Genomic DNA, 9,052 nt, shown 5'->3' on the forward strand with positions numbered 1-9,052 from the left:
AAGGACAGGATAGCTCCACCTTGGCTCCACCTTCCATGGTGTGGGCTGCTTCTAAGTACCCCACTCTGCTCCTTTGGAACCTACTGACCTCTTGTGGGCAGAGTGTAAATGCACTGAGGCCAGACAGCCTTGAAGGCCTTGGCCCTCATTCAGCCTGTTGCCCTTCCAAAAGCTGTGCTCCCACATTTTTCTGCTCATTGGAAGCCAGCTAACCCCTATCAGGTTTGATTTGTCTCTGATTGCTATAGTGGGTATATGTCGATATCACTGCTCCTCCTTTTCTTTTCTGTAAAATGGGGATAAACCAAGACTCCACCATATTTTAAAACCTTAGAAAAAACTTTAATTGGGGGGAAATAAGTGAGTAGATTCAAGATGCCAAGGCTCCAGGGAGGGTATTCATGAAATTATTGGTACCATGACCAGAATGATTAGATATTAATGAGCAATGTTAATGAATCCTTTTCATATCCCAGCACACACAGAAAATACTTGCCTAGCACACTGGGATAAAAGGAAGTGACCAGAGCTGTCTCAGTCATGACCCAACTACTGGAAAGACTGAGGGCACAACATCTCAGCCTTCCTAGAATCCTTTAAAAGGATTATTCCAAAGCAGTCACAAAAGCAGTTCTTTTCCCTGTTTCATATAAGTCAGCCAGCAAAGGGTTTGGGTGGGTGGCCCTGACCCTCAGAAACCCACAGTGGCCATAGACACCGGTGAGAATGGTCGCTGAGCAGTGGGCAAGGGTTTTATATGCCTGTTCTGGCCATACAATGGAGCTCCGCAGGCTCTGACACACTTGTGCTCCTTTCCTAATTCAGAGAGGTGAGAACACCACAGACACCCCACAGACCTCTGGGCAAAAGCAGATTGCATTTTAGGACAATCTGGTGTCTGTCAGACACCAAAGACAGGGTATGTAGCCAGAACAAAATTGTGAGACAGGCGCATTGCTCTGTCTCCCCTCAAGCCTCTTGTTCTCTTTTCTCCCCCTGCTACTCACTCATGCCACATTGATGCATTCATCCAAACAACCCCTAAAGACTGGCAACCAACTGCCAAACCCTGTGCCAGGTACTGGGATTATGGGCTGGAACTGTTGGCTTCAAGGAACTCAGTATGATAGAAAGACATGGAAAGAGAGGCTGGGTAGGGGTGTGATAAGACCAGTGCTGTCTGTAAAGAAGAGGGGAAGTGTGAGGGCCTAAGGCAGCCTCAGAGTCAGGCAAGTTTGCAAGGGCACTTGAAGAATAAATGGGGGCTGAGGGAGGGAGGAGTAACTGGGGAGTAACAAGGCAGCTGTCCAGAGAGGACATGAACAAAGGAGGCATTGAGATGTGGGAGAATGAAAGATGTTCAAAGCACTTCAAGTTGTCCAGTTGTGCTAGAATATAAAGTTCTAGATGGGGGTGGAGCAGGGGGTGATTAAGCCAGGCAGGCAGCAGCCAGATCCAAGAGATGCCAGTTAAAGGAGTTTTTACTTTATTCTAAAGGCAATTGGGGGCCACTGTGGCATTTTTAACAGGCGAGCACCATACCCAAATTACTTTAAGAAACACCGCTCTGGCAGTCGAGAGAAGGGCAAGGTCTTTGAGGCAGGGACTGATGAGGAGGCTGTTGCAGTCATTTGGATTACATAGGTTCAAAGCCCAAACTAGGACATTATCAGGGAGGGCATTAACGAGGGATTCAAACATCCTTAAATCAGCAGAATTAACAGAATGTGGTGGTAGATGGGAAGTAGGTGATAAGGGAGAGAAGTTGTGACAAGGGAAGCGCCAGTTTTCTGGCTTGAGTAACTGGGTACATAGTGGTGCCATTCACTAAGTGCTAGAACACAGGGAGGACCCAGGCTGGAGCAGGGGTTGGAGACAAGGGTCACTGTAGATATGTTGGGTTTGAGGTATTTGTGGGTCATGGAGATGGGGATGTCAAATAGCTGCTGGGATATAAAAGCGTCATCACTCAGCAGCAGAAGTCTGGGCTAGAGATAGAAATTTGGGCATCTTCAGCATGTGGAGGTCATTGAAGCCATGGTTATGAATGAGATGATGAATAAGAGAAGAGGGCTAGGATGGAGCTCTGAAGATCACAAGCATTTAAGGAATGTAAAGAAAGTGGGAGAGACCAAGTGTCCTAGCAATGAAGGGAGAGTGGCTGTTAGAACCAGAGGCAGCAGAGAAAGAAGTCAAATAAGATAGGGTTGGACAAGGAAGAGGGATGTTTCAGCAGAGTGCTGGAGGCCGAAGCCAGACTGCAGTGGGCTGGTTCCAGAAGGCCAGATTGTGAAGGGGAAGAAACAACAGAAGCTGGAAGGGGACTCTGTGTCAAAGGGGGTTTTTGTTGAAGGTATATCTTCAAATTTCCATGTGGAGGGGAAGAGATAGAGAGAGGTTGACGTTAGAGGAAAGAGAGAGGACAGAAGTGTTGGAACAATAAGCAATATGGTTCCTGGGGGGAGGTGAGGAAACAGGACCTGAGCACACAGTGGGTAAAGGCGGGGGGGGGGGGTGTCTCAGCCTTTGGCAGGAGGAGGCCGTTGGGGTAGGAGTAGAGGGCATTGCAGGTTGGGTTTGCTGAGAAGCCAACTCTGACATGGAGATCAGCATGTGGGATGTTTATTTATTTATTTTATTATTAGTAGTATCATTATCATTATCATTATTATTATTATTTTAATCCTCACCCAAGGACATTTTTGCATTTATCTTCAGATAGAGCAGGAGAGAGAAAGGGAGGAAGAGAGAGAGAAACATTAATGTGAAAGAGACACATCGATTGGTTGCCACCCACACGACCCCAGCTGGGGCCGGGGACATACCACAACTGAGGTACCTGCCCTTAGTGAGCACCGAACCCGGGACTGTCTGGTCCACTGGCCGATGCTCTCTACCCACTGAGCAAAAGTGGCCAGGGCTGGGATGTTTGTTAGAGAGCACTCTTGGGTTCACCAGCCATGGAAGAGAAAGAATTGGAGGAGGGAGCACTTGGGCAGTACTGCAGGTTTGACGAAGACCTTGGCCAGTATCATGGGAAGCTCTGAATCTAGAAGTTGGGATCAAAGGGCCAGGCCTTTATACACCCCATAAGTCATTCACTGGATGCAGACTGTTCTAGAAACGGGGCATAATCTTGGGAAAAGCAGCTCTCTTCAGCTGAGGCAAACCCCAAAGAGGTCTGACAGCTGAGGGACATCTGCTGCAGGCACTGAGTCCTTTAGTCCTGAAGGGGGTCAGGGAAGCACATAGCGTGTCCACTACAGAAAGGAAGGGGGCGCTATTGCATTTGAGTTGAATCAGTAGGCCAGTTAGTAAGAGGCTGAAGAAATTCACACTGTTGGCCTGAATTTGCCCTGTGAAAATGGAAACAAGTCCTTCTGCTGAAAAGGGAGGCTGATGGGAGCTGGGGGCTGGAGGAAAGTGGAATGGCTGTGGGATGGTTGCTTCAGGACACTGGAGAGGAGCTGACCACGGACATACAATAGGATTGCCAAGTGGTGTTGGGGTCTTAACTGAAACTAGAGATTGAGTCATTTTGGCAGGCCCAAATAGTGTTCAGATTTCAAGACTTTAGTTTGTCTTGCAGATGTCTGTATTATTTAGAGAAGGACATGTTATGACACTATATTCCTTTCTACCTTTCGCAAACATTTTTACCTATTTCCTAAATTCACAAACATTTTACCTAAATTATTTCCTAACTAAGACCTACAGCCAGGCTGGTGTCGCTCACTGGTTGAGCCTCGACCCATGCACCAAGAGGTTGCTGGTTCAATTCACGGTCAGAGCATGTGCCCAGGTTGTGGGCCTGGTCGCCGGGGGGGCATGCAGGAGGCGCAGATTCAATGTTCTCTTTCATCCATCTCTCTCTCCCTCACCCTTCCTCTCTTTCTAAAATCAATAAAGAAAAAATATATTTTTAAAAAAAGACCTAAATTCAAGGACTTCAGTAGATAACTATTATTTTTGTTACAATAATAGTTATGCTAATCGCAACAATCTGGCTTATGGCAAGTAAAACTATGTAAATATTAAAATATTATAAACCAATCAGAAAATGTATTTCAGAGTTGACATTAAATAAAATAAACACTTGTTTATGAGCAGGCAAAATTACAGAAGTTAGGATTAAACCTAATTAGAAAGCAAATACAAAATGCACAAAATTGCAATGGAAAGAAATTATGAGCTACAAAGGAAAAACCACTGTTATAATGGCGAAATATGGAACAGGTAGCCCATCAGGCACTAGAGTGATAAAAGATCAGCATACTGCCCACTTAAATGGGCTTTTAAAGTCCACACCAGGAGCCCTGGTCGATTTGGCTCAGCAGTTAGAGCGTCGGCCCTGGGGATCAATGAAACCCAGGTTCGATTCCGATTTCATCCAAGGGCAACGAGGGCACATACCTCGGTCAGTTTGTACCTTAGTCTGTCCGTCCGTACGTACCTTGGTCCGTCCCCGGCCCCTGCAGGAGGCAACCAATCTCTCTCTCTCTCTCTCTCTCTCTCTTTCTCTCTCTCTCTTTCCCCCACTCTGCCTCTCCCACTCTGAGAGGGTCCCTGAATGAACTTAGAAATGAGAATAAGCACTCCTGCAATTCAAGGGACCAAGACCCTATTTGTGATGGGGATTCACACAACTTCCCTGCCACATGTCAACAAAGACTTTGTTGCTACAAAGTTGTTGCTTACTATGACTCTAAGTGTAGAAATTGAATACTACCTCAGTGACCCCCCCACAATATCATCTTATAGCAAATATCATCTTATAGCTCTTTGTACCCTCAATATCATCTTAGAGCACCCTCCTGCATGACCACTTAGTACAATTTTCAGAAACTTTTCCCCATCCCTTACTCCCTAGTCTTAGAAACACACATGCATACACACATGCACACACACAAAGTACAGGTGATCTTTTTAAAAACTTCTTTATTTTTCAATTACAGTTTACAATTAATATTATTTTGTATTAGTTTCAGGTGTACAGCATAGTTGTTAGACAAACATATAAATTATAGTGGGAGTTCCAGACAATAAAATCAGCAACAAAAATATATCGGGCTTTAGAAGAAAAGCAAGGAAGGAAGGTAGAAAGTATGGAGAGGTGATAAAATTTCAGATAGAATGGATAGCAAAGACTTTTCTGAGGAAATGACATTTAAATGAAGACCTGAAGCAGGTGAGGGAGATGGCCTACTTCTGAGGGAAGAGTGTTCCTAACAGAGGGAACAGAAAATGTGAAGGCCTCAGGGTGGGGAGTGTGCCTGGCATGTTTGAGGGCCAGGAAGGAGACTATTGGAGCTGGAGGGGAGTGAGCTAAGGGAGATTGTAGTAGGGGCTGAGGTCAGAGTGAATGAACAAGTAGGGGAGATTGTGTCTGGTGTCTGGAAGCAAGGGAACCAAGCTGGTCCCACAGTGCAGAAGCCTTCCAAATCTTGCTGGAACTCACAAGGGATAGGGGCGGCCCCACAGGAATGCCTATTAATAACTTACTCTCATGGACACATAACTGACAGACAGCTGTCAGAAGGGAGGGGTAGGGGTGCTGGGTCAGAAGGGTGAAGGGATTAAGCAAAGAAAAAAAAAAGACTCATGGACACAGACAACAGTATGGTGATTACCAGGGAAGGGGATGGGGGCAGGTAGAAGAGGGTAAAGGAGGGATAAATGATAACAGAAGGATACTTGAAATGGGGTGTTAAACACACAATACAATATACAGATGATGTACTGTAGAATTGTATACCTGAAACCTATATTATTTTATTAACCAGTGTCACCCTAATAAATCCAATTAAAAATAATTACTCATTCTCTCCAGCTTCATTCCAAAGGCATGACTGGATTCTCATGACTGAACTCCCTACTCCACCCCCAACAACAGCCACTTGAGAGGAGATAGGCAGGGACTTTCTTGAATCTCCTCCTCCTCAGTCTGAGATTAGGTCTAAACCTGCAGGAGCAAACTGAGATTATGAATTGACCTTTAGTACTTAAGCAGTCCATCCTACCTCCAGAGAGTACTCTCATCATTAGTGAGTGCATGATGGACTTGTGGCCACCTGCTCCCTCTAGTCCTTCTGAGAGAAAAAAAACTTTCAGTTAGGGTTTTTAGACAGCAAATTCTCACTCAAAGTCCCACCTTCCCACCTGCCTCCCTCACTCTGGCTCTACCTTGAGCGGCAAAAAGACAAGTAAGGGGCCCTCCCCTCCTTCAGAGTGCTATGGTTTGCACTGTTCCCAAGAGGCCAAAGTCAAACCCTCTATAATCTGAAAGATGATTTGTAGTTCTTTAGATATTTTGATATAAACTTTATACCTCTTGGTATTATATATATATATTTACCCACTCTGTAACTTGCTTTATCACTCTCTTGATAGCATCTTTGATAAACAGAAGTTCTTAATTTTAACGTAGTCAAATATATCCATCTTTTCTTTTTATGTTAGTACTTTATTGGTTTTGATTAAAAGGTCTTTAATGAGGAGTATAGAAAAGGGAAGAAAGCAGCGGGCAGGACCAGAGGGAGGGTGAGTGTGTGAGAGAGTGAGTGAGTATGTGAGAGAGTGTGATTGGATGCGAAGGTGGACAAACAACCTGAGCAGTGCAGAGACACAAAGCAGAAGGTTCCTGTGCTGTGGACGGAGCAGCTGGATACCACGATAAGCGACCCTTCAGGGCGCTTCTCCCTGTGCCACGAGGAGGTCCCACCATTATGGAAGTTCCCAGGTCTTCCCTGGGAGGAGGCAGTGGGAGCAGCTAGGGCCCAGCAACCTGAGCCCACCAGTGCACCTGACACCATCGGAGTAGTGCACACTCTGTGTCAACACAGACCAGTGCACAGTAGTGGAGCTCCCAAGGTGCCGGTCACTGAAGCCGCAAACAGCCTGGAGCCTAGGACCATCCCCCATAGTAGCAGCCCAATAAGAGTCTAGATATACCCCCTAGCAACAAAGGCTGTGGAGCAGACATCCATCCCCAGGCAACAGAAGCACAGACCAGCAGCTGAGACCCATCCCCAAAAACTACAACAAATGCTGAGCAGGAGTTGAGCCCCATGGGCAGCAGCACTCCCCAGTCACCAGCGATGGGACCTGGGGCTCCACAGAGGCCTGTGTTGTCCAGTAGCTCACAAGAGCAGTGGGAAGCCTGAACCCGAGAGAGAATGGTTTGATCCAGCTGCCCGCCCTCGGGACCTGCAGGGTGCAGGGGTACCAGAGAAGCCTGTGCAACCCAGCAGGGACTGTGCGATCCAGTTACCCTTGGGACCTGTGGGGTGCTGAAGCACCAGAGAGGCCTGTGTGACCCAGCAGAGACTGTGCAATCTAGTTACCCCCAGGACCTGCTGGGTGCTGAAATACCAGAGAGGCCTGTGTGACCCAGCAGAGACTGTGCCATCCAATTACCCCTGAGACCTGTGGGGTGCTGAAGCATGAGAGAGGCCTGTGCGACCCAGCAGCCTATAACATAGGCATAGAGCCAGGTCCCCAAAGGGACTGTGCAATCTAGTTAACCGTGGGACCTTCAGGGTGCAGGAACACCAGGAAGGCATGTGTGACCCAGCTGTGCACAAGATAGGCAAAGACAATGTGAAAATGGAGGTGGAGTGAATAGAAGCTACGCAGATGATCTTCCAGTACCAAATGAGGATTAAAACTAAAATAAAAACAAAGCTTCAGGAAAAAGCAACAGAAAAGCAGCAGGACAGGCCATATAACCAGGGACACTGGTAGGATCTGCGGAGGTGTGGGAGGGTGGCGGGCTGGGAGCCCACGGACAGCAGCAATCTTACCTATGAAAAGGGCCATTAGGGAATAAAGACCAAGCCTAATTCACAGCCCAGGGAGCTGGGACAAAGTGCTAAAATAGCCACAGCCACTCACCAAGGGTTATGGCAGAGGGAGGGCAGACTGAGTTGGAACTCTGTGGGGACACCCGGGATTTGGAGGGCACTCAGAGTTTTTGCTGAGTTGTGGCCACAATGGACGGTGGCCAGTGTGCTCCTTCCCAGAGCGGCTGGGAAAAGCAGCAGACCCCACCCCACCACAGAGATTCAGCCTTTCCCAGGTGAGGGAAAGAAATAAAAATTGAGGCTCATTAATAACCAGCATCAATCTCACCCTCTGGAAAACCTCTTATGCAGAACACCAGGGCTACATTCCAAGGCACTGAGTAACTGAGACTACTAGCCACCACAAAAAAGGTAGAGGATAACTGAACCTTTCCTGGGCTTGCAAATCGACCTAGGAAAGTAATACTTGACAGTGGTATTTAACGTGGGCCCACCTAGTCACATCCAAACCCAGTAGAGGGCGCCACAAAGAGCAGAACACCAACACCAACAGAGAAAAATTGGCAGGCGCTAAAACCCACTGAGATAGCCAAATGGTGAAACAAAGACACAGATTTCAAATGAAAGAACAAGAGAACTCTATCGAGGAAGAGATCCATGAAATACAGCTAAGCAAATTATCAAAGGTAGAGTTCAGAGCCATGATCTTGAGGAAGCTCAACAGGATGAGTAAGGACATCGGGACCATGAGTAAAGACATAGAAACACAGAAAACCAACCAAGTGGAAATGAAGAATGACATAGCAGAAATTAAGAACACATTGGAAAGACTAACCAGCAGAGTAGAGGAAGCTGAGGACTGGATCAGTGAATTAGAAGACAGGGTAGAAAAAAAATCAACCAATCAGAAAACCAAAAGGAAAAAACAATTAAAAAACAAAAAGACAGGTTAAAACAACAGTGGGACAACTGAAAACGTGATAACATTCGCATCATAGGAGTCCCTGAAGAAGAAGAAAATAGGCAAGGGATAGAGAATACATTTGAAGAAATCGTGACAGAAAACTTTCCTAACTTGGTGAAGGAAGAAGGCATTCAAGTTCAAGAAACAGAGAGCCCCAAGTAAGAAGAACCCAAATGGGCCCACACCAACACACATAGTAATTAAAATGCCAATAATTAAAGACAAAGAGAGAATCCTGAAGGCAGCAAGAGATAAGCAACAGGTTACCTACAATGGAAACCCCATA

The sequence above is a fragment of the Molossus molossus genome, unplaced genomic scaffold (assembly GCF_014108415.1).
Source record: "Molossus molossus isolate mMolMol1 unplaced genomic scaffold, mMolMol1.p scaffold_m16_p_2, whole genome shotgun sequence".
Taxonomy (NCBI): Eukaryota; Metazoa; Chordata; class Mammalia; order Chiroptera; family Molossidae; genus Molossus; species Molossus molossus.